Consider the following 27,864-nt stretch of genomic DNA (forward strand, 5'->3'; position numbering starts at 1 on the left):
AGCCTATATACATACAGCCACCAAACCCAGAAAATTTTGCTGTTGCCAAGAAGTGCATGATGACAGGACCCTGATACAGCTGTCTCCTGAGTGGCTCTGCCAGAGCATGACAAATACAGAGGCGGATGCTTGTAGCAAACCACTGAACTAAGAATGGAGTCCCCAATGGAGGAGTTAGAGAAAGGATTGAAAGAGCTAAAGGGGCTTGCAACCCCGTAAGAACAACAATACCAACCAACCAGAGCTCCCCAGGGACTAAACCACCATCCAAAGAGTACACATGGTCAGATCCATGGCTCCAGCTGCATATGCAGCAGAGGATGGCCTTGTTGAGCATCGATGGGAGAAGAAGCCCTTGATCCTGCCAAGGCTGGACTCCCTAGAGTAGAGGAATGTCAGGGTAGTGGGGCAGGAAGGGGGGTAGTGATTTGGGAGGGGGGAGAGTGGGAACACGAGTATAGAAGAAGGGGAAGGGGGTTAGAGAGTTTATGAACAAGAAACTGGGAAAGGGGATAACATTTGAAATGTAAATAAAAATATTTAATTAAAAAAACAAAAGAAATGCTTTTGTGATGCCCAGAGGCTCCTCTCTGGACTCTCCTACCCAGACCATCAAGAGTAAGGAGAAGCACTCATCAGAGACTCTCTGCTGCCCACCAAGTGGAATGAAACTACCCCTCCACACAGACCAAAAAGATACCTCCACAGCCGCCTCCTTTCCAGAAAGATCTGAATCAGAATATCCCTGATGCTCCCTCTCTACCCTACAGGGGTGCCACTATTCTTCCCAGAGGCTTATTGCAAGAGCCACCAAACTCTTTCCTTTTGTCCCTGACTCACAGAACTCACTGAGAACCCAAGGCCTCAGGGGCAAACTTCCAGAAGTCTTCAGTATGACAATTTGTCACCACAGCTTTCATTTCTAAAAACTCAACTTGGTTCTTTTTAAAGCCCATCTCTTCTTTGTCACTCTGACCCACTTCTGTCCTACGTTTCCTCTGATCAGCAGTATTTATGGTATGTATTCAGAGTGTGGTACAGATTATGGCCTCCTGCCATGCAATTGATTACCAGCTAACCCAATCGGCTTCCAAGGAGCACTGGAGCTGTAACAGACCACACAGCGAGACTGAAGTTTAAAGTCGGTGGAAAGGTGTTTCTCTTCAAGCAACATCCAGAAGTAGATGGTGAAGGTTAATGGATGGTTTGAATTCATGCCATTATTGTAAGACATTGTCCTCGCGCATTCGTTTGAAGTCATTGCTACTGCAGCTGGAGTGCAGCTAACTTGGAAAAGAATGAATTCTTAGGAGAGAAACACCATTTCTAGTTACGTGCAGCAAGTGTCATCTCATTCATCAGGGAGAAGTAGGTCATGTGGCCCTACCTAATGGCAACAGAGGCTGCGAAAGGTAGAATAGTCAGGTAGCCATCTGCTCCTGTGTCAGTCCATCTGTATGAAAAAAGAGAAACGAACAAAGGAGGCCTCTTGAACAGCAGTTAAGAGGCAAATCACGCGAGAGCCAGCTGTTCAAATCTAGCTTCATCATTTGCTGACTGGGGCTACATTTGACAAGATCCACCTTAGTTTTCTCACTTGCCTCTCCGAAATGCTCCTCCTAAGTTCTGAAGTTTGAATACATTAGTACCAGTTGGTGGCACCGTTTTGGAGGTGTGGCCTTACTGGAGGGATTCATCGCTGGGGGGTGGGCTTTGAAGACAAAGTCATGCGTTGTTCCTAGATTGTTTTCTCCACCTTGTGCTTGAGGTTCGGGATATGAGCTCAGCTGTTGCTGTGGTGGCCACGCCTTAACTCCTCCATCAGCGATTTGCATCCCTCTGGAGCTGTAAGTACACACAAACCTCGTCTTTGGTAAGCTGTTGGTGCTTTATTACAGCAACAGAAAAATCAACTAATACGTAAAAGTAATGCCTGGAAAATGCTCTCCTGGAGCAGTGAGCAGCATGGTAAAGACTATCACTCTTACAGGTACGTATTTCATTGCCCTTTTTAGGACCTTTGGATTTATACAATTCATAAAAAAACTCTCTCTTGTTTCCTTCCTTGAACACCTTTTCCTTGCGGAACACTCCCTAGGCTAACCTATGATTTTTTTTTTTTTTATGTTAAGCTTTTCAAGAGCAGGAGTTCCCATGGCTTCATCGCTAGAGAAGTTCCATAGCAGCCTTCACCACAACCCCAGGACTTTTACTGGCATTGTTTTCCCCTTCTGATTGTCAAACTGCCATTCTGCAGAATAAAGGCAAGGTAGAATTTTGACCTTTTTTGAATATCCAAACATGATTCATATTTAGAGTTTTGATTTTTCTGAGGAGACATTATTTCTATGCAAGATCTCAAACAGATGGCAAACTCCCCAGACCAGTAGCGAATCTCTAGTCTTCTCTCCAAGGAAAATCCAGCCCTGTGGCTCAATGCAGGTGGCTCCCTTTTAACTCCCTGTCTTGTAGAGACTTGAGGACTCAGCTCCTCTTTTTTAGCTGGGCATAAAAGCACTCCACCTCCAACGCCCTTTATCTGACCCACTTGAGTATCCTAAGATCAGCACCTATGTGCCAATCAAGTCTTGGACTCCTTTTCCATTCTATTACCTGAGATCTTTTTTCCTCACTGTCTTCCCATCTCAGCCATGGATCTAACTTAAAATCTTTTAAGTGTTTTACTGACATTCTTCTGTGCCAAATGTGCGGGAGGGGTTTCCACATCTGTTCCGTCTGCCAAGTTCTTCACAAGTTTGTTTTATGCCTAATGAGACACGGAATGGATTTCTCTAGGGGAAAGAACAAGGAATCTGCATTTTTTTTTAAAGGAATGTGTTAGTAAGCTTCATAGGATGACAATGAAGAAGGGTAATGCACTGGTGGGCCGGCACTGAGATTCCGTGATCTGTACCTTCAACCCACAGAGCAAACAGACACTGTCATCTTTCCATAGTCTGAGTCCCCAGTATGGAAAATGGGAGCTTAATAAACTTATCTGTATTCAGAACTCTAAAATCGGTGAATTAGGATCAGAAGAGAAACAAAGAAAGTCATAGAAGGGACCTTCATGTCTAATGGTCAGATGTTGGACCAGACCCTGAGTTAGACGATGACCCAGGAAATGTCAGAGCAAAGAGACAGAAGTTCACTGTGTTGTCCATCCTGGTACTGCTAATCACACAGCAAAGAGTAGGAAAATTCCTGGCCCAGCTTCCTTTCCGAGGCTTTGCTTCCTCATCTGCCACACCCACCTCTGCCACCTCATCCTGGGCTTTAGGAGACCCCTGGATGATATGTGAAGTCTCTGTCAGGGGGACAGATAAGACTCGCTAGACTTGCTTGTTAGAAACATTTTTTTTTTTTTTGCAAACCACAAAACATTTTGTCTACGAGTGTCTGTACGGATAGGTACTCTCAACTGCACTAAGCGCTCCAAATATTACATGAAAACACTTTCATAAGATTATATTGGAGCTGAAAAATTCCTATGCCCAAAGTGACAAGATAGCTATCATAGAATAGGTAGGGTTGGTCAGACCAACTTGCTACACTGCCTATTACAAAAGAGTCTACTTCATCCAATTAAGCTTAGCGTTTGATACTTGATAATGACAGCAACCCACTTGGCCATTGGCTTCTTTATATACTATACTATATACTATAATTTTATCATTATTTTATCTTTCCTCATTAACAAGGTTACTTGAAACTACAGGCATGTTAAACTAATGGTAGCCTCACATATCTTGTGTTTATTGTGTCTCTTGATTGTATCAGGGTCCCATGAAGTGATTGGCAAACACTGTTCAACATAAGTATGTACACTTAGTGGCGCTCACACAGTTATGAAATCACCTAAAATACGTTTTCAGGAAGCGCCCTCTCATTGAAAGATATGCACAGTATAGGTTATTTTTAAACTTGTATTCTTTCTCTGTAGCTATGAGCAAAAATATTAAACCTCAAAGTAAAATTTTTGCATTTGTATTCACAAATGTCAGAATAAGTCTTTGCAAAAATAATAGTTACTTAGCTTATATCCACCTAAGATAAAGAGAATCCACTGGAGTTTGCTGCTTGTCTTCAAAGCTTCCTATTCCATTAGAGAAAAACAATAGCTGCATGGGAGCATTTAACAAAGCAAGATAGAGATGGAAAAATCCAGAAGACTGCAGGGAGGGGGATGGTGGCAGTTGTTGAGCCAGTCAAGGATGCTAAACAGGGTGGAAACCATGCCAGAAAGGCTACTTCTGAGCGTGACTATTTGCTGTAATTTTGCTCTGCTGAACAGAGCCAGCAATGAGCCAACCCAAAGAGTCCTTGTTGGTGAGCAAATTATACATGAAAATATGATGTTCTGAAAACTATTGCCAAACTAGACACCAAACAGATCTTGAATGAAAGGTCTAGGTTTTCGATTGATGGGTCAGCTGGCTGGTAGGTAATTTGTTCCCCAGAAACAGTCTTAACTCTCTTGATTACAGGAAACTAAGATTGAACACTTTATTAAGAGCACTAACTCTTCCCAGAACTAAATTCTGAGCTTCGACTTAGAAAATAATTCTGTTCTAGTATATATTTAAGACCTTTTTGCTTTAACCGTAGAGACACCCGTGCCTTCCATAAACTTGTTTGCACCACTACAAGGCAACACAGGCTACAAAAACTCATCGCTTTGTACAAACTTTTGATCAAAGGTCATGTCTCAACTCCCATATTCATTCTCGAAGGAGGACTGTAGTTGATGTCTATATGCAGGTGAGGGCTGGTGCAAGATAAGGCAAGGCCTGTGATTGGGCATGAAAAAGTAAGGCGGGAGAGAGGAAAAGAAAGGGAAGAACCAAGATGAAGGAGGAAAAGGACGACCCAGATCTGTGTGGCCTTTAAGGGCCACGGGTAGTTATGAATATTTCATAAGGGATGGATTTCTATAGGTCAATTTATCTTATCTAGGTGGGTGGTTTGTATCATTATCAATTGGTTGTGGGTTTGTTGTGTGGATGTTTTGTGGAATGAGAATTTAAGATATAAATCTGATTGCTAAATTATAAGCTTATTGAGTTTTGATTTTAACGGGTTATTGGGAGTTGTGACTATAACCACAGGGGGCGGATGCTGGGAATGTGACCAGAGTCCAAAGCAAGAGAGTTGCAAGAGGGCGGCTGCTGCTGGGCTCCGAGAGTGGCCGGTGGCAGCGTGGGATGGAGATTGGGAGCTTAGCGGTTGAGATGCTTCGCTGATTGAGATGAAAATAGCCCACAGATGCCATGTGGCCCTATGGTGCCAGCACTAGCGTGGGATGTGGATCATTTTATTATTATTTTCCGCTACAGAGGACAGCTCTGCATAACAGACATATCGTGATCAGGAGCAGATACAGGTACCATTGAGTCTATAGCTTGTGCAGGAAAAAAATACAAAATGTGGGGGCTGGACAGATGGCTCAGTGGTCAGGAGAACTGGCAGCTCTTCCAAAGGACTCAGATTCAGTTCCCAAAACTCAGTGTCTCACAGTCATCTCTAACTCCAGTTCTAGAGGATCCGATGGCGTTTTCTGACCTCTGCAAATACCAGGCATGCCCATGGTGCACAGACATACATGTAGGCAAATCATTCATACAAATAAAGCATTAAAACAATATTTTAAATACAAATTTTTAATTAAAGATAGGTGTGACATAGCTATTTATGTAAGATGGGGAAATTATCAGAGGAAACCCCTGGATCCTAGGTGTTAAGGAACTTTTTCTTCCTAATTGAAATATCCTCTCTGGGAAGGAGGAGAAAGGATCCTAAGACTCATTAAGCTAAGAAAACTTTTAAGACTCAGAGAGCTACAAGTTTTTCAAGATGTCTCCCCTAAGGTTATGAGAGCAGCAAACACTGTCTTGGGAGAAAATTCTATTTGACCAACTGAGCCACCCGGAAGTCGCACCGGAAGCTTCAGGGATGCAGCTGTCGTAAGTTGTCATCTGCACTGGGGCAGGGCTTTCTGGTGATGTAGCTGCCCCGGAGGCACCCATTCTCCTCCAAGTTATCCTTTACCCATGCTCCTGAAAGTAGTCCCTGTGAACGGACTGGTTCATTAAGTTAGACTTGAATAGAGCCTTTCCTTTGGTCTGTTTCCAGTGCCCCCCACAGGGGAGAGGGTGAATAAATGTTTGCTCATCCCTCCCCCAGGAAAAGCCATACAACGCCTGTTCTTCAGAAACCTCTTACCTATCAATGGGCTTGGGGCAATGCTTACACCCTGTTTCCTGGCATGCCCTCCCCACCAACGACACAGTGGCTTTCCGCATCTCTGGCTACCCTGCTCAAACTCTGAACTCCACGTACTACCGGGCTCCTCCTGAAGACAGACAGGCTCGCTTCTTGGCCCTGAGTACCACTCCTACTCTGGGTAGTCAGTACCCAGCCACCATGCAGTCTGCTTTGTCTACAGATAGATTCAGCAATCATCTGTTGACCAATAGGTGCTAAGCACCACACTGCGATGGGTATGAACTTTCTAGTAAATGAAGATAATATCTACATATTTTGAGGAAGTGAGTTCTCATTCCTCCATTTATTTTCACGTTGCTTACTGTTAGAATTACCTATGCGCCAGGACTTGAAGGACACATCAACGAAACCAAACGAAATGAAACTGATACTTCCCTATTACACGTGAGGACCTGGGGCTCTCAAACCTGCTAAGCTTCTGCCAATAGCAGAGCCAGGGTAAGAGAGGTGAGCCTACATTTTTAGAGCCAGGGGTTTAACCATCTGGCTTAACCACCTAGCAAGAGCCTTCTCTTTATGATGCAGACACATTCACACAGACATGCTCACACAGATAATAGCATGCTTATGAGCTGCCATTCGCAGAGCATTTCTTTCGAAAGTATATCATCCATCTTCTAATAACCCTGTGAAGGCCAGTGGAGAAGGGAGAGAAACAAGCCAGGTCCTCACACTGTCAGCTGTAAACCTGGAGGAAACCCTTTCTGGCAGAATCGGGAGGGTTCTGATTAAATCATTTCTAAGGCGTTTTCATGGCTCTGGTGTCCTTTGATCATTCCTCTGCCAACTCCAACCATATATCCCTTCCCACGGGCCCCGTTGTCATGTAAGTAGAATCAGAGGAGGCAACTGAGTAGGAAGAAAAGGAGGGGAGAGATTGATGGCAGAGTTTGAATCTGTCCAGAGGCAGGAGCAAATGTGCAGCCACAAAGAAACTTAAAGCATTTTTGGCCAAAAGCCCTGAAGCTGAGGAGTTCACTAGACGAAAGGATTTGTGTCAACTCAGCCAGCTGCTAGTGAGCAAGCTTCCTGAGCTCTGTCCGAGCTAACTGGGGTCTGTGTAGTTACCCCTTCCCCACCTCCCCCAGTTCTTAGTTCTCCCTCCAGCCTTTCCTTTCTCTTTCCAGGACTAAGGACATACTGTACATGGTACTAAGCATCCCCATGAGTACCAGATTCTAGACATTGCTCCTCAAGAGACTAAGGGATGTTGAGCTGAGAGAACCTACAGGCAAAGACCAGGCTGCCCCGACAACTCAACGGACTCAGAAGCGCTGTAATTTAAAGCATAGGGGAAAGCGATTCCTAAAATATTCGGTAATTCTCTTTAGGGAATTTGATTTTTTATTGTTGTACAGTTAAGGCTACACCTTGTTTCTTTTTGAGGAAATAATTTCTGTTCAATTTCTATTTGTCAACCCTTCAGTTTTCTGATCTGGGCTAATAATGAACTCCGAGAAACGTGCAGACCCCTAAAATTAAAAGCAGATTGTCAAAGGGAATTGTGGTCCCACAGAAGCATGCGCAATGCCAGCCCTTGGCCCCAGTGTTCTTGAGTTAAAAGCAAAGAGCTTTGAAAGCGCGGGCTGAGTGCTGTGGATAAGTGGCAGGTGTGTGAGCATCCAGAGAAAGGTCTCCTTCAGCGATCAGAAGCGACCACCTCAATTAAAAGCTGTACTCTTACAAACATGGGCTTGTACCACTGTGGGGGTCAAAGGAGGCGGTACTTGTTTAAATTAATTAGACTGGGAAAAGGAATATAAGTAAATTAATTAGTTGCAAATTGCCTATGCACGAAACCCCCAAACAAAAATAGTCTGTGGCTGATTCAGACTCTGTCCGTGATTGGAAACAATGTGGCTCCATCCATTCCGCCCAGTTACGTCATAGGCTCATCTTTAATTCACCTTGGGGTTGGGGGGGTGGGGGTGGGGGTGGGGGAATTGGTGAGCTATGATTCTGAGTATCTCTGTGCCCTGGAGTTTGCAACGTTCCCCTAGCTGGTTCCCAGGGGCCTCACCTAGCCTTTATTGACACACGGTTCCCAGAACACTCCTGAAATAATGTATCACCTAATACTGGAATGTTCCAATACTCTTTCTTATTTCCAACAACCTACCTAACGGAATGAAAATTCTTACGCCTTCCTTCCTTGGCCCTTCACATTCCTAAATCCAAAATTCTTCCCCACATCCCACCTTGGACTTTTCTTCGGTTGATCTGATCTGCTTACTGTTAACCAACACGAGCGTCAGCACAGCCGCCTCCCTTCCTGGATCACCCAGGCATTTGCGTGGATTCAGCCCACCTGGGCCAATCATCTCTCTTCCCTGGGGCTCTTCAGAACCATCTAGTTTCCCAGCTCTCCTCTCTGCAGCTTCCTACTCACAGTCTACTGTTTCACCTCCCAACTTTCTGTATCTTGTTCTAATTTCATTTGGTTCCCCTCTCTCTCAACTATGCATTTTTGAGGACACAACATTGTGTGCAGTTCACACATCCCTGCTGTGTGAACACGGTGCTTTCTTTGAATATGGTAAGAGTTCTATTTAAAAGGCAGCACAGGCCTTGCCTCATCCTCCTGGATCAACATTTTGTCCAGTGTCTACAGGCCTATGTCCTTCAGGTGTTCACTGTTATAAAGCTTCCTTTTCTTCACTTGTAAGTGGAAATGGTTGTTGAGGCTATGTTTTTTTGGTGTTATTGTAACTCTAAGTGCTGGGCCCTCAAGATCTGGAGTCTGCATGTAGCTTCTGGGAACCTGCCCCCAGTTGATTCTGATTGGTAAATAAAGATGCCAGCAGCCAATAGCTGGGGAGAAGAGAGAGAGAGGTGGGATTTAGGCTTCCCGGGCTTGGGACTACTAGGAGGAGACAGGGAGAGACATGGAAGGATAAGGACGTTCAGGAAGAGCCCCCATGCCTTAGGAGGTGTGCAGGAGGCAGAACCAAAGCACTACGTAAAAGGGCCAAGAGGACGCAACCCAGAAGGCTGCTCAGTTGGGTCAAGAGCAGCCAAGATGGAACATAGAAATTAGTAAGTAGTAACTCAGAGTTATCGGTAGAAAGTAGATTCTAACAGCATGGAGATTAGGCGTTTGCCCAGCAATTGTGCTGACTAAGGCATATTAAAAAAACCGAAGGCTGTGTGTGTGTTTCATTCAGGAATATAAACCATTGAAGTGGGTAGTAACCCATGCCAGGATTTATTTTCAAAAATAATACTACAATGGTTGCACTACCCATTTCAAAAAGGCATTGAAAAGGTGGAGGTGAGGCATATCCAGTGTTCGGAAAAGTCTGGCATGTGGTATTCAACACTGGTGAGATGTTGTTATCGACACAGCTATTACTATAATCTAAAATATGTGGACTGAGCTGGATAAATGCTTAACCAGTAAAGGCACTTCCATGCAAACCTGGTGACGCGAGTTTGATCCTCAGAACACACATAAATGTGGAAGAAGAGAAAAGTTGTCTTCTGATCTCCACATGAGTATGTCTACACACACACACACACACACACACACATATGCTGGCATATAATAAAGCTTTTTAAAATAATAAAATAAGCTTAGTCAAACTGAGAAGAGGGTCAAGCCTTAAATAACGATGGTCCTTTAAGTGAAAACAGACACGACAGTGAGGTAGCCCTTCCTAACAAATGTACAGAAGAATGTCAGCTATAACAAAACTAGATAAACAAGAACTGGAAGAAAGCTGCTTTACACAGTGTTGGCCAACCAGGCAAACTCTCACCTCTAAGTGGACAAGCGCTCCCTGACCAGAGCTCTCTATCTCAAGGAACCTTCCCACTGAGTGTTTTCTATATCCCTCCTGTCTGCCCTTGACTCACTCCTCAGTCTCCACACAACCCATACTGCCCAGTCACCTGCCTGGAACCACCATTCCAGATGGTAAAATAGAAAACAACACTGAGAAAAGGAAAGCCACCTCTCACTCTGTGTTAGCCTCAGAGCCCAGAGCTGGTGCCTTGTGGCCTACAGTCAGCAACTTTCTATTCCCAGGGAATGCTCTCAGCTTTGGTTATGGCTGCAGAAGTAGTATGTGGCCACACCACTCTTAGCACTGTGATTAAGTTTCCCTGTGGAATCTGCCCATATTCTGACCCTGCAGGATCCCATTGAACAGTTTGACTCTAGCACTCAACGTTCAATATATTGTCAATGCTCCTTTCTCTGTACCAGGAAAGAGGCAGTATGAAGATAGACATTGTATTTGTTAAAAAAAAATAGTAATGCAAGAGTAATTACCCTCCACAGGCAGACAGTGTTACTCCCAGAAGGTGCAAGTTATTAAATAAAGATCATAGTACAAGTCATGAGCTATCTCTCTATGAGTTATTTGTCAAAGAGGCCCCAGAAGTCTCCAAAGCAACATAGGCTATTGCACTGACCTTGGTTACCCACCATAACTGCACAGTAAGATCTTATTGCTAAAAGCATCACACACTTTAGCTAGAGGACACAGGGAAATCAATTTCAAACTAACCAGAATGTGTCTTCCCTTCTGGCTAGTTTCCATAGTTCCGGAAGGTGCTAGGCAGGCTGCAGAAGAGAAAATATCCCATGGTCATATCCAGTGCTGGACCCTGCATGCCACAACAGTAACATGTCCAGTAAGATGTGCTTATGGTGCAATAAGGGCATGACCTACTCTACAGGAAGGAGTTTCATGACTACTGCTGTAATTTGGGTCAAAAGTCATGGCTGCCAAAGTAATAAATCTTATGATAGAATGTTCTATTATTCTGTCAAACGATCAGCTTGTTGAATTGCCCTCTAAATGTTTGTACCCAGGACGTTCTCAACTTTGGTTGGAGAGGCTTCTTCGTTGTGGTTGGAAGCAGTCAACGGAGAGATGTATAAGTGCTCAAAGTGCTGAGAAAGACAGAGAGACTTCTCAGGACATAGGACAATGTTGACCACCCAACCACCAAGGCCCAGGAACATGACGGAAGACGGGGTGGCATGGAGAAGAGTCCTGTGAAAGGCTGACTTCTGGAAGTAACATGGCTACCACAATCATGACCTCTCAGGAGCTGAGGTTACCTGCATAAGACCTACCCCAGATCAAGCCAACAAAACTCCCCACATGGTAGGTAGATGATCTCCAAGCCCACCCTCTACTCGGGAGCTATTGGAAATAGATTTGCTAAAGACAGGAGGAATTCTTTTTCTTGAGAATGTGGCCAGTGGTGGTTTCCCATGCTCCAGTGGCCCATATACCCATGCACATATGGGTAGCACTGACTAGAGGAGGCATATTGGGGAGGACATAAAGGGGGGAAATGGGAAGTAGACGTGATCATCTTTCATTGTATACCTGTATGAAACTCTCAAAAATAAAGACTAAAACCAGAAATTAGTAATGCAAATCCCTGCCTGGTACTATCCTATGTAGTAGAAGAGACTGATTAAATAAGATTTTTTTTTCTGTCCACTATTATCCATTTTCAATCACATAGTGTGGCCTGTTGTTGTTCTTGTTGTTGTTCTTGTTGTTGTTTTCTCTCTGAAATACAAATCAGTTCTCATCATTCCCCTCTTAAAGAACCACACGCACACACACACACACACACACACACACACACACACACACACACACAGAGCTAGCTCATCACTTTATTTTCCATACCTCTAGTGCGCATTTTAGAAGAATTGTCTTTCAGGGATGGGTATCTCAGTGGTAGAGCATTTTCCTCAAATGCATGAGGCTCTGGAGAGAAGAAAAAGGGATGGAAATGGGAAGGGAAGTGAAAGAGGGAAGGAAAGGGGAGGAGAGGGGAAGGGGAGGAGGGGAAAGCAGAAGAGAGGAGAGGAGGGAGAAGGTTGGCTTATGCAACTCTTAAAAGAGAACATTTTTAATTGCAATAAATGTTTGTTGTCATATGAAGATGTTGTTGAGGAGTCTGTGAGTGTGCACAGATAGGTTCTGGGCTAGAGAAAGTGAATGACCTGGGTTGATTCTTCCCACATTCTCTGCCAAATTGTTCCATGTACTTCTTGAAAGGTGATCTCTCCTAAAGATAATATTCTTTCTCTCAGATACTCACAAGCCAATAGGCAGTTTGGCTAACAGGTGCTAATCTCTTGTAGCACCCTGCAATGTTCTGTCTCATTTCCCCAAAATGTATCTTCTTCATTTATCTGATGTCAGCTCCCCTCACTACCCTGACTCAAAGCCTCATACTCCAATCTCAGGCATCTACCCATTATCCCTCTCTGGATATGTGCTATGTGTCCAATCCTGATAGCATCGGCTCTACTTGTTGATTTTCTGTGCTCATAAAAGATTCCTTATTCCCCGTACAAAATTTGTGGACTCAGACGAGTTTTGGAGTTCAGATCTTGCAAAGAAACAGACATTTGAAGTTGGCCACCATAGTCAAACACAAAATGCTTGTGCAGTGAAACTGAAGAGTATTCACACTGAGTGGGATTTCTGAGATTATAATTAGCTTTATTAATTCAGGCTAGGTTTCACCACAAGTGAGTGAGTGCGTGTGAGCGTCCCTGTCTGCTAGCCCTCTGCTATTGTATGCCTTATCTTATATAACTCTACAGCAGTGCTACATGAAGGAGATTTTCTTTTCTACACACTATAAATGGGGAAAGTAAGACTCAAGGAGGTTAAATGTGTTGCCAATGTGAAATCTAAAAACAAACAACAAAAACCCAAAACAAAGAAGAAAAAAAGAGGCTCCAGGTTTCTCATACTCTTGTTCAGTGATAGTACCATTTCCATATTGGATGGACAATGTCCCAGGCACAGAATGGGATATACAAATGCTTGCCAACTATGAAAATCAAACAGGAGAGCATTTCAGTTTTTAACTGTAATTTTCAAGTTATACCCGTCTTCTTCAAGAGGGCGTCACAGCACCTGAAGTAAGGGAGGCTTCTAAAAGGTAAGTGCCAGACTTCTGGTAACCAGGACACGAGTGCAACAGAAGCCATCAATAATGATACCAAGTGATAGGTCCCAGTCTAGTAGCATATAGGTTATGGTCACATGATCTCTTGGGGTCTTACAGAATCTATGACCGACATTCAAACCCCAGATTTCATTTGAACTAAATAATTTCTCTAAATATTAAGAAAAATTAGACAGCCTCCCAGTATTCTCAGACTGTCCTAGAGCCCCCTATGGAACCCAAACATGACCTGGACATTTACATAGCTTGGGTGGCTCATATTTTCAGTGACAGTAACTCTCTTCTTTTCAGCTCCCAGGTGCTTGGATTGACTGTGTAAACCATCACACTTGACTTTTTAAAATATTTTTATTGTTTCTTGTAGTTGTTGTTGTTGTTGCTAATTTCTCATCGCTGTGACACAATAATTGGCAAGAACAACTCAAGGAGGAAGATTTGTTCGATCTCATAGCCTCATCCCGTGTGTAAGCTCACTAAATAGCATCCTCATGGGCAAGACAGACGGTGCTGTCCATAATCTCAAGTGTTTACCACTTAGGCCCTCCCTTCTGGAAATGCCCACCCAGCACTTCAAGTGTTTCTCAATCTGGTTGAGTTGATAGTGAAGATTACCCCTCTTCTCAAGGCACTTTATGTGAGAACACCTGGATGTCCCCACCATTCCTTCGAGGTGATAAAAGGATGCTGCTGGAAGGTTAGTGTTCTCTACCCTGATGCAGTAGACTAGAAGACTGATCTAATCTCTAGGAAGGCTGGGAAGGCAGGTATAATAGGTGGAGGAGAACGGATGACTCTTTCTGTGGAAAGAGTGGTGTGTGGTGGGGTGGGTCGAGGACAGGCTGATTAGGAGCAAAGGACATTCCAAAAGCACAGGAAGAAAATTCATAGGCAAGAGAGCCTGCAACATTGGTAAAAAGAAGATAAACTCACTTCCTAACATGATTTATTGCTCAGGGAAAAAAATGGTAGAAGGACCAGATAACTAAGGGGGGAAAATACAACTAAGTAGGCATTTTAAATATTTTTGAATAATTTCCAAGAGGACAGAAATATCCCTAAATTTCAACAAGCAGCAATAATAGAAGATCATACAGACAGCAAGTGAGAAAATGAAGCCAGAGAAGGAATAAAACCATATATACTAAACTGAGAAAAACCATTTCCTGGGTTTTTCTGGTTTCTAAGGTGATCCAATCCCAAATCCAAGTTTATGAAGTTGGTGACCTTTCTCAAGGTCAGTAGGCGCCCCCCCCCCTTCTAGGGAAAGCTTAACCAAGTTTACATTATAATTGTACAGTTGTGGTGAAAGACGAGAGTTCCCTTCTCTCCTACTCTGGGAAGCCAGGCATTTGTCAGTTGTCCTCTGAAATCGAACAGGAAGCATCTGCTCTTGGGATATTGCTTCAAAGACATGAGCCTACTCACTAGGGGCTCCATCTTGCTAACAGAACTCTCAGGGAGACTCTCACAGTCAGGTCTGGACAAATAATCATGCCAAGGCTTGTCAAGGCAATCATGGGCATAAAGAGCCTTGAGCAGATCTGTTCTACAAGACTCATTTCTCTTGGAACCAGCCTGACTTCCTGTCAAGATCATCGGTGACTCTGAATTTGGAGTCCAAGCCAGTAGGCACAGCCATCAATGTCATAAAGTGAATAGCAGCAAGATTTTGTTAGTCTTTTAACAGTTTCCAAAATGTCCAGATCAGCTCAGTTTTCTGGGCTTGGGAGAGAAAGCTCACTGGGCTTCGAGTCCTGGTGTCCTGAGGGAGGAGGTACTTGCCAAGTTTCCTCTCTGGGAGCCAGAAATGTAAAGCAGATAAGGTAAATTGCATTGTTGTTTTGGTCTGGGCCTGAGAGGCAAACATCCAATTTGAGATCAAATAAATGGATTCTGGGCCTGAATAAGCTGATTAAACAGGGCTCGCTCTCTGGGGCAGCCAGAAAATTAGAAAGAAGAACCAGAGAAAGTCTGCCTGTACATCCCGAGTTAAAACCAAAACACCTTACGTGGAGGAGAGCTAGCTATGCCAGACTCTATGCCTTGCACTTAGAAAGGGGCAGCTACAGGCTTGGGGAATACACAACTCTGACTTAAATCAAGATAAACAAAACTTAAATTTACAGCACCCGTGTTTCCAAAATCCCAGAAGGTGGTGTTTGTTGAGGGCTTACTGTGTGCTTAGCACTGATTCGAGTAATTAATAATTACTATGCACATTGTGCTTCCTAACTCCTTGCAAAAAAACAAATATCCCCAAATATGACGGAAATACTATTATAATTTCTTTCTTACAGATAAGAAAATTGAAGAATAGATGGATAGATGAGGTCTTAGCTGGTGCCAAGACTCAAACTCAAACTGTCTAAAGTTTACTCACTTCACTATTGACCTGTCTGGAAAGTAAATAGGTTTTATTTTCAGTATACGTTGCAATATTTATTGGAAAGTACACTGCTTCAAGATGTTGATTCTCTGATGTGGCATCCGCTATACTCCCCTCCCAATAGGTGCTCTTGACTTTATCTACACAAAACTTCAAGTTGTTAAAGAACTAGCAACTAAGAAAGGGGGTTCTCCTTCAGACCTCGAAGATGAACTAGGATGTTTCTGAGCCATGAAGGCAATTCTTTGCTGGGGATTAATGAATACCTGACACAAGTCTTTCTGTAGCCAATGAGACCTGGGAGGAACTTGCTCCATCATAACTGTCTTAGTTAGGGCTTTACTGCTGAGAACAGACACCATGGCAGAAGTGACTCTTATAAGGACAAGATTTAATTGGGGCTGGCTTACAGGTTCAGAGGTTCAGTCCATTATTAGCAAGGCAGGAGCCTGGCAGCATCCAGGCAGGCATGGTGCAGGGGGAGCTGAGAGTTCTACACCTTCATCTGAATGCTGCTAGTGGAAGACTGGCTTCCGGGCAGCTAGGATGAGTGTCTTAAAGCCCACACCCACAGTGACACACCTACTCCAACAAGGACACACCTCCAAATAGTGCCACACCCTGAGCCAAGCATATTCAAACCGTGACAATAACTAAAGACACATTGAAATTGTTAATCCCAGTTTTTCTTTTCTTTCTTTTTCTTTCCATGCCCCCCCCAATTGGGATATCAGCATGTAAATACAGCACAATGCGTATGAACTGTAAAGCTTGGAATTGAGTACTTTGGCCATCTCAGCCTATGTATAGCTATGTGCAGTGGTTAGCACTAACAGTCAACCTGACAAGAACTAGAACCACTGAAGATAAACCTCTGGGCATATCCGCTAAGGAATTTCTAGGTTATGTTCCTTGAGGTGGGAAGACCCACCTAGGTTTGGGTGACATCATTCCATGTACTGGTCTTAGACTGAATGAAAAGGACGGAGCAGGCTAAGCGCCTGTATTTGCACCTCTCCACCCACGTCATGCTCCTGCCGTGAATCCATGATGATTGTTCCCTGCAACTGCACTGCACACTGAAATAAATCCTTTCAGTAAGTTGCTTTTATTAGATATTTTGTTACGATATAGTAACTAAGTTTATAAGATAGTTGGGTATTACAGGAAAGACATTTTTAAAAGTCTGGATCTCTAATAACAGACAAAAACTACTACACCACCTAATCCCATAATCCCTAGTCTTCACATTTCTTGCTACAGAAGCAGTGGTTCTCAAATTGTGGGTTCCCTTTGGCAAACTCCTATCTCCAAAACCTGATTGTGTTATAATTCGTAAACAGTAGCAAAATTACAGTTATGAAGTAGCCACAAAATTAATTTTAGGGTTGGGGGGTCACAGTGTTAGGAAGGTTGAAAACCACTGGCATTGAGGAGAATTACATGTCTGTTACTTCATTTTGGGGCAGTGTGACATTTTGTATCCTACTGCATTCTAACCTAGATCATTTGTCTACACATGACAGATGTCTGCTCACTGTTCACCTTCCTAAAGTCCAATTAACTTGTGGGTATTTGTTCAAATAAAACCAATTAATCACGAGAGGAAAGGACATATATTTAAGCAGGAATTGGTCAATATGTTCTGGAAAATGAAAAGGATGTTTAAGGCTGGTGTCCTGTTATTTTCCAACTCCTTCTCCCAAATGCTGCAGTTGTCTTTAAGCTATGAGTCAGCAGTAAGTAAAATAAAATGCACCTCCAGGTACCTCATTAGGAAATTCAGCAAATTGAGCCAGATGATGCTTACATAAACTTCAGCGCTAACATCTTAGGCTTGATCTACTGCAAAGTCTATGTTGTAATAATTCTTAGCAAACCCTATTAAATAATGAATACTTAGTAAAGCAGTAAGAATTTATCAGCAGCTCTAAGTCCTTCCTTTCTGCAGACCTCAGTCCTTCATCAGTAAAACTAAATCAGAAAATTAAATCAATCCCTTTTCAAGACCTTCTCCAGCTTGGACACTCTTGAATCTGGCTGGATTCTTAAACACATGGTTCTGATCTTAGTCTCGTTCTCTGCAAATTATAGGACCTGACAATTTTCAAGTTACGTACAAGTTTGTGTGCAGTAATAGACGTGTGCTTGTTGTTTGTTGGTTTGTTTGTTTGTGAGACAGTGTTGCATGTATCCAAGGTTAAACTCCAACTTGCTGTGTTGCTAAGGATGGACAGAGCCTTCTGATCCTCCTGCCTCTGCCTCCTGAGTTCTGGGATTACAGATGTGAACCCAATGCCCAGACTCTCACAAAATCTTTGGTGCTGAGTCACCGTATGCTTCAGACACCTTCTGTGTTCTCAAATGCCCAGGCCAGTGTGGTACATAGAAGGTTCAGTAATTATAGCAAAGCACAAAATGGCCATCTGTTCGGCAGCATCTCCCTTTACAGAGATACTTTATACCCAGGGTTCCCTAATTCCTCACAAAGTGTTGCAGGGGCATAAATGTTATATTTGTAATCAGAATAAAACTAGGCTTCCTTTTAGGCTGCCACATCAAAACTAATAGAAATGAGGCTGAGGAGAAGATGCACTGGGTTAAAGGGCTTACTCAAGCTGGAGGACCTGAGTTCACATCCCCAGCACTCACATAAAAAGCCAGGCCTAATGGCTCACATTTGGAATTTCAGCACCGGGACGCAGAGACAGGAAGACCCAGGGGAGTCAGTGGCCAGCCAGTCTACACAACCAGCACAATCTCAGTTCTTTCGCCTCTCTCCCTTCCCGATGTCTTTCTGTAGTTCCATTCCTCAGAGACCCTTGATTTCCTCCTATCCCAGATTCCTAACAGAATCCCTGCCAAGTCTCCATCCTACTTTACCCCAGTCTCTTCTTCCCCCTAAGGGTGCCTTGTGTAACATAATTAGTTGAAAAGTTCATCCTCTTCAAGAGGTTGGGCTCCAGTGCCCACCAACCAGCCTGGCTATACTCTACAGGTATTCACTGAGCCAAGATTGAAACATAGTCCTCAGGTCCAAAGCCAGCACGTTCCCATAACACCACATGCTCTGTTTACACAAAGCTATTCTTTTTGCATATTAACATCTGTTAACCACAGCTGCCTCACAAGAGTTTCTCAAAATCACAGATAATCCAATGCCCACTCCAGTCTCTCTGAATTGGAGAACCACAGGATAAGACCCAATAGTCGACATATTTAACAAACTTCAAATGTAACTCTGAGGCAGAGTCAGGTTTTGAGGCTCCCCTTTGTATCACAAAGACCTTAGAGCTGAGGTGTAGAGCAATCATGCTCACACAAGCCATCCATTCTTCTGTTGAGCATTTAGTCTTCCTGGCAACACCTTGATCTATGCACACAGACATGGGACTTCAATAGGAAAATATTAATGGCAGCACCTACCTAAGAAAGCAATACCCAGAGAAATAGAGAGAGACCACAGATTCCAGTAGGCTTGGCATGGAGGGCCTGAGTCTCATCTTCTTTCTAAGAACACTCGGTGCTGGAGCTTCTGAAATAGTCTCTCTGTGACCCTCTCTCTTCCCTTATCTTAGAAGCTAGTGATGGGAGGGGATCTCATGGCAATAAAGAGATATAGTGAAACTGGGGGTGAAGGCAGAAAAGTTGCGTTCCATAAAACCTCTAGGAAGTGATCCTAAGTAAGGAACATAATAATAAAAAAAAGGCAGGATTTTAATCAGAATGCCTTATAGTGACATCTGTTACAGAAATCAGATGCCCCAAAGGCACTTTCAATAAGAGGAGGAAAAGGATTTGAGGACACAGTGACTCCACTGTGACCACAATCTCTAACAGAACAAAGTAAAAAAGAAAAGACTCTCTATTTTGGCTCACGGTTTAAGTGGGTTTCAGCTCACTGTGGTGTGGAAGTCATGGAAGAGCAGCTCAGTGATGGGAACTGGGAACTGGACTGTGGGGCAGGTCGTTCACGTTAACGTAGATCTGGACGCAGAGAGAGAGAGAGAGAGCAGGGACCAGGAGAACAGGTATAACCTTCAAAGGGTCTGCTCTGCTGACCTACTCCTATCAACTGCGGCCCACTCCTAAGAGTCTCACAGCCTTCCAAAACAGTACCAGTTGCTGGGGAAGAGTGTCTAAAACAGGATTCTGGAGGCACACATGGGATAAAACTAAAGCCAGAACAACAGGCAGGAGAAACTCCCAGTGTCAGCAGCTAGGTGTCCAGTCCTTTGTCCTTCGTGCCAGGATTCTAATTAGGTTAAGAATAAAACCAGCTGAAATACTACATTTCCACCTGGTGGGTGGGTGTGATGCCACACACCTTTAATTTTAGCACTCAGGAAACAGAGGAAGGTGGAACGCTGAGTTCAAGGCCAATGTTGTCTTTTCCAAGACAGGCAGGGCTACACAGAAAGATATTGCCTTGCCTCAACCAACAAACAAAAAGCCTACACTTCCCAGCCTGACTTGCTGCTAAGTACAGCGAGGTCTGTGAGGAGATGTTGGCCAAAGAAGATATTAATGGAAGTGTTAAATGAGATTCGAGCCAGGTATATTGATGCATATCTGTAATCCCAGTGTTCAAAAGATGAAGGCAAGAGGGTCTGTAGTTCAAGGCCAGATAGGAGATACCTAGTGTCTTAGTTTTTTCTGCTGTGGACACCACAACTCTTATAAGGACAACATTTAATTGGGGCAGGCTTACAGGTTCTGAGGTTCAGTCCATTATCATCAAGATGGGAGCATGGTAGCATCCACAGGAAGAGCTGAGAGTTCTACATCTTCATCTGAAGGCTGATAGGAGAAGACTAGCTTCCAGGAAGCTAGGCTGAGGTTTTTAAACTCCACACCCACAGTGGCACACCTACTCCAACAAGGCCACACCTTCTAATAGTGCTCTCCCTGAACCATATACAAACCATCACACCTAGCAAGACTTTGTCTCCAAAAAAAGGCAAGTAGAATTCCTAGAAAGAGTCTTTAAAGCAGAAGTTGTGGGTCTTCTGCCTGCATTTTCTCCCTTTCTGCTGTCTACCATATGCTTTGGGGGCCATTTTGAATAATTATATTACCTTGAAGGTAGAGTCTATGTTCTAGAAGAGGTCAGGCAGACAAATTAGAGTCTGACCCTAAAACCACGACTCTGCATTGCCAGTTCTGTACTGTCTAACCCTGGACTTCTTTGAAGTAAGAGAGTAAACCCTGTATGTTAGATACTGTCCAGGGTTTTCTATAACATGCAATATCTATGCAATATATGCAGAATCTGTCTGCAGTTAAAGTTCCCAGAAAAAAAATCCACTGGGAACCTCTACGAATTACATTTTAGAAAGAATGACTTGTAGAAAACTAGGAAATGAACGTACAACTATGTCATGGTTTGTAAAATCATGGATCTAGGTTCTAGAAGAGCGTGCCTCTCCTACAGAACAATCTTTTTTTTAAGATTTATTTGTTTATGATATACAAGTATACTGTAGCTGTCTTCAGACACACCAGAAGAGGGCACCAGATCTCATTACAGATGGTTGTGAGCCACCACGTGGTTGCTGAGATTTAAACTCAGGACCTCTGGAAGAGCAGTCAGTGCTCTTAAACTCTCCAGTCCCCTCTAGAACAATCTTACCAGAGCAAGACCAAGAGACCAAAGGGGTCAATAAAAGGGATTTTGAATTACTGCTTAGTGAAGACAGTTTAAGTAAAGTGTAGCTTCCCCTGAGAATGTCTCAGTTGTCTCTTTGATGAGCTAACTTGAGGCAGAAAAGGCCCTGGAAGCGACTAATTTGGGAACAGAAACTCACTCTTCTACCTAGACCCAAGACCATGAGTAAATTCTCTAATTTCTCTGGTCCTTGGGATGCTTTGCACAGTGCAGTGTGGGTTTATAAAATAACCCAAATGGAGTATACCACACATTTCCTGTTTGGGGAATAAGCTCGTATCAATTTTGTGACACAGGGCAAAGTGAGATTAGAACAGTGATTCTCAAACTTTCTAACGCCTAATGCAATCTTGCTACTGTTATGAGTCGTTATGCAAATGGCTAATATTCAGAATATCCGATATGCAACCGCTGTGAAAAGTTCATTCCACAACCCCCCGAAGGGGTCAAGACCCACACACAGGTTGAGAGCCACTGAATTAGAGGACTGCTCTAAGGAACAATCTTCTTCTAAAAGTATTTGAAAATAGCTTTTGTGAGATATGGAGCCGAAGAACAAGGGGTTAATGATGTTTGCATGCATGCCAATTCTGTGAATCTAAGCAAGATGTCTTTTTAGTCCCCAGTTTGTTGTCTGAAAAGCAGAACAGAAGTATCTTATACAGGGTTGCTGGAAGAAAATCATTACTGGCAGAACAAGACACATGGCTAATTATTTTTAAGTCAGATCACCTCCATAACCCTTGCCGCTTAACTTTCCCAAGTGAAATGTCTGTTTCACGATTTTATTTTTCTTTGTGTTTAGATAGGTACATGAGTGCCTTTGTGTGTGTGTGTGTGTGTGTGTGTGTGTGTGTGTGTGTGTGTGTGTTTATGTGCTGCATGTGACACCTGCATGTGGAATCCAACCTAAGGTCTTCTTCAGAAGTATTCCACCTTGTTTCTTAGGATGAAATCACTCACTGGAGCCTGGGCGTCCCTGCTTAGGCTCGCTGCCTCCAACAAGCCTCAGGGAAATGCTACAGTTGCAAGATGCACCACCCACATGTGCCTTTTTTTTAAACTTGGACTCTGGGAATTGAACTCAGGCTTCATGCTTTTGAAATGAGCACTTTACTAACTGGGCTATTTCTCTGCCCTGTGCTTGCTTGTTTTCTTTCTTTCTTTCTTTCTTTCTTTCTTTCTTTCTTTCTTTCTTTCTTTCTTTTTTTTCTCTCTTTCTTCCTTTCTTCCTTCCTTCCTTCCTTCCTTCTTTCCTTTCTCTCTTGCTTGCTTGCTTGTTTGTTTTAAACGTTAAACTATAACCAGGTCCCACTCGGATTTTGAAAATCAATCACAACAATGATGTTTTAAAAATGCTAACACCAAGAAAAGTAAAAAAAAAACTCGATTTGTGTGGTTGAGAAAAAACAGGGAACATACAATAATGTTTCTTCAAAAGAAAGTGGTAATTTCTCAAATCATAAAGACCGCTGAGGAATTGTCAAAATGCAAGATGTCTGCACACCAACAGACATAATTAACAGATGAAAAAAGAAAACCTACAAACGGATGGAAATATTTCAAATCACGACTTCAGGAGTGGCTACCCAGACTGGAAATGACAAAGCCCAAGTAGCTCAATGTAGAAATGGGCGAAGGTACACAAATGACCAGCATGCATGTGTAGAGGTACCTGGCATTGCAGATCACGAGGGAAATGCAAATGAAAGCCACCAGGAGACATCGCCCCAAATGCACTGGGATGGCTGCCATCCAAAACGGAAAGCAAGAAGTGTTGGAGGGGACGCAGGGAAACCGAAACCTCTGAGCAGTGTCAGTGGGAGACTAAACGGGGCAGCTGCTGTGAAAAACATTATGGTAATTCCTCAAAGAGCGGAAAATGCAATTACCATGTGATCAATATTCCAATCCTGTGTACACGTTAAATAAATGAAGAGAATAGACGTTTAGATGCCCAGACTCCTAGCAGCATCATTCACACAAGTTAAAATACAAAAACCTCGCACAGGCTCAGCCATGGATGAATAAATAAGCAATGGCGTGTCCTAGACAGACAGCAGACTATCAACCTGTCTTCAACACCGAAGGGAAAGGATGATGCGGAATACAAAGACGGGCATGCTTATTGAAGTAAAGCCGGGGCAAATGTTGTAAGGTTCCTCATAGTTCAAGCTCCCACGAGATGGGCGTTTATATAGACAAAGGACGACGGAACAGTGGCTGTCAGATCAGAGGAGGAAAACACTCGTGGAGCCTGTGTGAAGAGGGTGTCACTTGGGTTTTGAAAGGTGAAAGCATCCTTCAGATTGGCCTGTATAAGAGCATGAACAGTGTCGTCCACTGAACTGTCTGTCCGTCTGGACGCGGTTAAAGACAGCAGCCTTTAGGCTGTGCGTAGTTAATTGCAACAACAACAAAAAAAAATAGACATGTTAAAAATCTGTCAGGAAAATAGCAATAGCAAGCAGGTAGAAAAGACAGAATCAGAGAGTGAGCGAGGGCTGGGGGGGGCATAATGACATTATGTGGGTGGCAGTGATGCATTTGATGACAACTTCTATAAAATCTGTGCTCAGAATTAAATCGGCCGGTGTTGGAGCACCGTCATCTGAATGGAATGCGGCGTGGTGGAAAGACTGTATAATCAGGAGTAAATGGGACCACGCTGCTTGGAAGCAAAAGGTCCTCTGGGGCACATCAGAGGCTGGTACTGGAACTGTCCTTGTTTAACAAACTCATTAATGACCTAGAAGAGGGCGGAAACAGCCACTGCTAATGAAATTTGCTAAGATATGTTGGCAATGCCCTGAACTTGACCATAACGGCATAAGCATCGCTGGGATGGAGAGAGATTTTCCACCAGGCATTTAATTAGATTAAAACAATGACTTCCTTGGATAAGGACATTTGCTCATTCCCAACTCTTCTTTCCAGCCAGAATGCAGATTCTGGAATGTGGTTCATGCAGTGAATAAGGCCATCCTTGTCAGAGGCCAGCAGGAGAGGTTCCCATGGCACAGTTCTGCTTTTGACCTTCGCGTATGTTTAAAAAAAAAAAAAAAGTATAATGTATACAGTCCTTTAACTATGAGGAAGAACCAAGGGGCATAAAGATATAGTGTATCTTCCACAGAGGAGTCTGGGGAGACTATCTAAATGCACAAAGCCCCTAAAGTTTTAAATAGAGTTTATCTTCCATGGTTCCTCAGGGCTCGTAGAATCTCAAAGCCTTTACAAGTTCCACAGCGATTTAGCCCTGCCTCGCCATCCACAAACAGCACCAAAATTCTCCTTGGCAGATTCACTTCCTCCTGACTCTGAGTCACTCACCATTCCATCCCTAGCCACTGTGCTTGGCAGACAGGGAATTCAAGTTGTTTAAGTCTTTATTCCAGGATTTTTAAAGCAACAAGCAGTGCCGGGATTCTCTTTTTGAAAAGGCTTGTCTTCAGTGCACTGAGCTTCTCAGATAAGGCTGCTGGTAGCCTCCTCGCTAGGATGTCATTGTCCCTGTTACTGTTGTTGAGAACTGCTCTACACACACCCTGCAAGCATTTGACACCCCTGCCTCTCTCCACTAAGTTCCAGATGTGATTGTGAGCCTCTGTGACAACAGCAATGATAAAATGACTGAGTCCCTGACATAGGAGAAACAAACCTGAGTATGAGGCACTTGGCCTGGGCAAACCCACCATCACTTAACCTCCATGTCACCATCACTTTCCTCCCTGAGGAAGCCTCCTCATATCTCGTCCACCTAGATTTTGCTCCTATTACAAAATCCTCTGGTTCTTTGGGCTTCGGTCTACACCATTTTACAAAAACATTTCATTGGTGGTTGGTTGTTTAATACGCATTTTCTCCCACTGGACTGTGAGTGTAACGAAGAAAGCAGAGGACCACCGTCTAGTTCTGTTTCCAGGGACCAGTGCTTAATAAATGTTTGCCGAAGAAGAAGAGCACTGTGATCTGAATGTTCAGGTCCCCGTTTCAAACGTGATGCTGAGACTCTGCCAGCCTTGTGTTACACAAAGGGATCTTTGGGAGGTGATTTGTGTCATGAGGGTGAAGCCATCATGAATAAAATTAGAGTCCTTATAAAAGAGGTCTCAGCATTTCCACCATGACATACATGAGGAAATGGGCCCCTGTAAGACACCAAATTAGCCAGTTATTGACCTTGGATTCCCCAGACTCCAGAATTGCATGATCTAGATTTAAGTGATGGATGAACCACTCACTAACTCTATGCTGCCCTGCTGTATCAGCCCCAACGAACAAAGACCAGAGGTAACATTGACTTGATGGCTAGAATCTCGGGCCATTCTGCAAAGCCCTATTTAATTTAGAAACCTAAACATACTGTCCATTCAATTTGTATGAGAGAGGGGAAGAACTAAAGTTAGTTTTAGGACTGCATGGCCCTTTTGCCTCTCTCTAAAGCCAATTCTGGGAATTCTCATGTCTCCCATTAGGATGGGTCCCACTCCCGAGACAAAGGTACTCTAGAAGGGTAAGATCGGCAGCAGGGTAAGATCGGCAGCCTGAGTCCTTCTAGCCCCAGAGGCCAGAGAGCTGGAAGACAGACTGAGCATGGGGAGGGAAACTGTTTTGCCACCTGCTTTCCTGCTCTCTCCTCTCTAAGTCTCAAGAGTAGCATTGGAGCTCCAACATAAAGGGTGCAGATGGAGATTGAGGAAAACATTGCTTATACCAGGCTAGAAACCAGAGACCTGGAGACCTGGAAGAGAGCTTGCTTAGTGGTTATCCCATACTTTTCTCCATTTCCTAGCACACTTATATTCTATGAGAGAAACTAATCTTCCTGCCAGGGGTGCCCAGAGTCACATGGGAAACCTAATGCTTGCCTCTACTTTGGAAACCAAAGGTTTGGGGACTCTCCACTATTGCTGCTATACAGAACATAACTGATGTATTCTCTACCAGGAATTTGAATCTTAAATAAACAATATAAGGACAAAAAATTCTGAATAGCATCCCACTAGTGACATGACCCTGACCAGTAGGCCCCTACTGCACAACCAGTCTTGACTGTTTGTCCCTGAGCCTCTGGACATGCTGGACCCTGCCCATTTCCAAGTCTTCCCTATGTTTTCCCGTATTCCTGGGCTCTCTCCATATTATTGCAGTCAAATGCCCTTCTGCAGCATTCGCAGAGCCAGAGGCTTTGTTTTTGATATAGGGATCCGATGCATTTCCAACCAAGTCACTCACTGCAGCTTTGTATTCGAAGTCATTCATTCCAAATACTGTTGTGAAACGCCATTGTGCCCTGTGCAGTGTGCCAGGAACTGGATGCATAAACACAAAGATGACTCAGACACAGGCCAAGAGGACTGTTTGGGGTGTCAGAGAGAAAGGAGGTCGGTTGAGGCACATCAAATAAAGATGGGAGGGTCACGATCCCTGGCGGTGAGGTTTGTGAAGGCAGCAACTTCGCGGTCGGGTTTAGGTTTTCATTTCTGACTTTGCTGAGCCTACTGGCCCTGGAGGCCTGAGCCCAGCCCACTCCGGTGAGTATCTAAGTGTCGCAGAATGCTCAAATTGACACTGCGATGGGCTGCGCGTGCAGATGGAGCAGGGTTGGAACTCTGCCGAGTAAAGTCACAAAGCGGGACATCACAGAGCTGCTGTCTCTACAGAAGTCGGCCTGAGGTCCCAAGGCAGGGACAATTGAGAACCTGAGGGAGCAAGAGAGCCTCTTCCAGTGCCTTGAAAATCTTTCAGCTCCCCTTTCTCTCTCTCTCTCTCTCTCTCTCTCTCTCTCTCTCTCTCTCTCTCTCTCTCTCTGTCTCTCTCTGTCTGTCTCTGTCTCTCTCTGTCTCTCTCTGTCTCTCTCTCTCTCTCTCTGTCTCTGTCTCTCTCTGTCTCTCTCTCTGTCTCTCTCTCTCTCTCTCTCTCTCTCTCTCTCTCTCTCTCTCTCTCTCTGCTGCACTGTAAAGAAGCAGCTGTGACCATAGTAAGGCAGGTCTAAGCCCGGGGAGATTTCCAATATCTTTCACCTGGCTTCCAGAAAGAAATGTCTATCAGAAGAAACCAAAAATTTGCATAGTGGACTAGGGATGTTGATGAGGAGTTTCTGTGTTTTACAAGATGTATATACCTGCATCTGCATGAGACTGAGGCCGGAAGATCACTTAAACTCCTGAGTTCAGTGGTAGTGATAGAGAAATCAGATGAGAGGAGAGAGGAAAGAGGAGAAAGGGGGAGGGAGGGAGGGAGAGAGAGAGAGGGAATATTTTGAATACAAAAATAATGAGTACTTGAGTTTCGGCTACAACATATGACAATAAGCAGAGCACAATAGTCTCCTGGGACCTTAAAACAACAAGAACATCCCGTAGACCGAGGATGTGGCTAATTGGTAGAGCAAATGCTTTGCATTTGAGATGGCTCAGGGTTGAGACTCTGCAAACAGGGTAGAAGGAGAAAAGGAAAGAACAGAGAGGGAGGGAGGGGAAACTTGAAGAAATCAGAGAGCGGCTATTATTAAAATCTGTGTTAGAGACCAGATGATCCAATATGAAATGAATGTTAAATACAA

Source organism: Rattus rattus, chromosome 10 (genome assembly GCF_011064425.1).
Source record: "Rattus rattus isolate New Zealand chromosome 10, Rrattus_CSIRO_v1, whole genome shotgun sequence".
Lineage (NCBI taxonomy): Eukaryota > Metazoa > Chordata > Mammalia > Rodentia > Muridae > Rattus > Rattus rattus.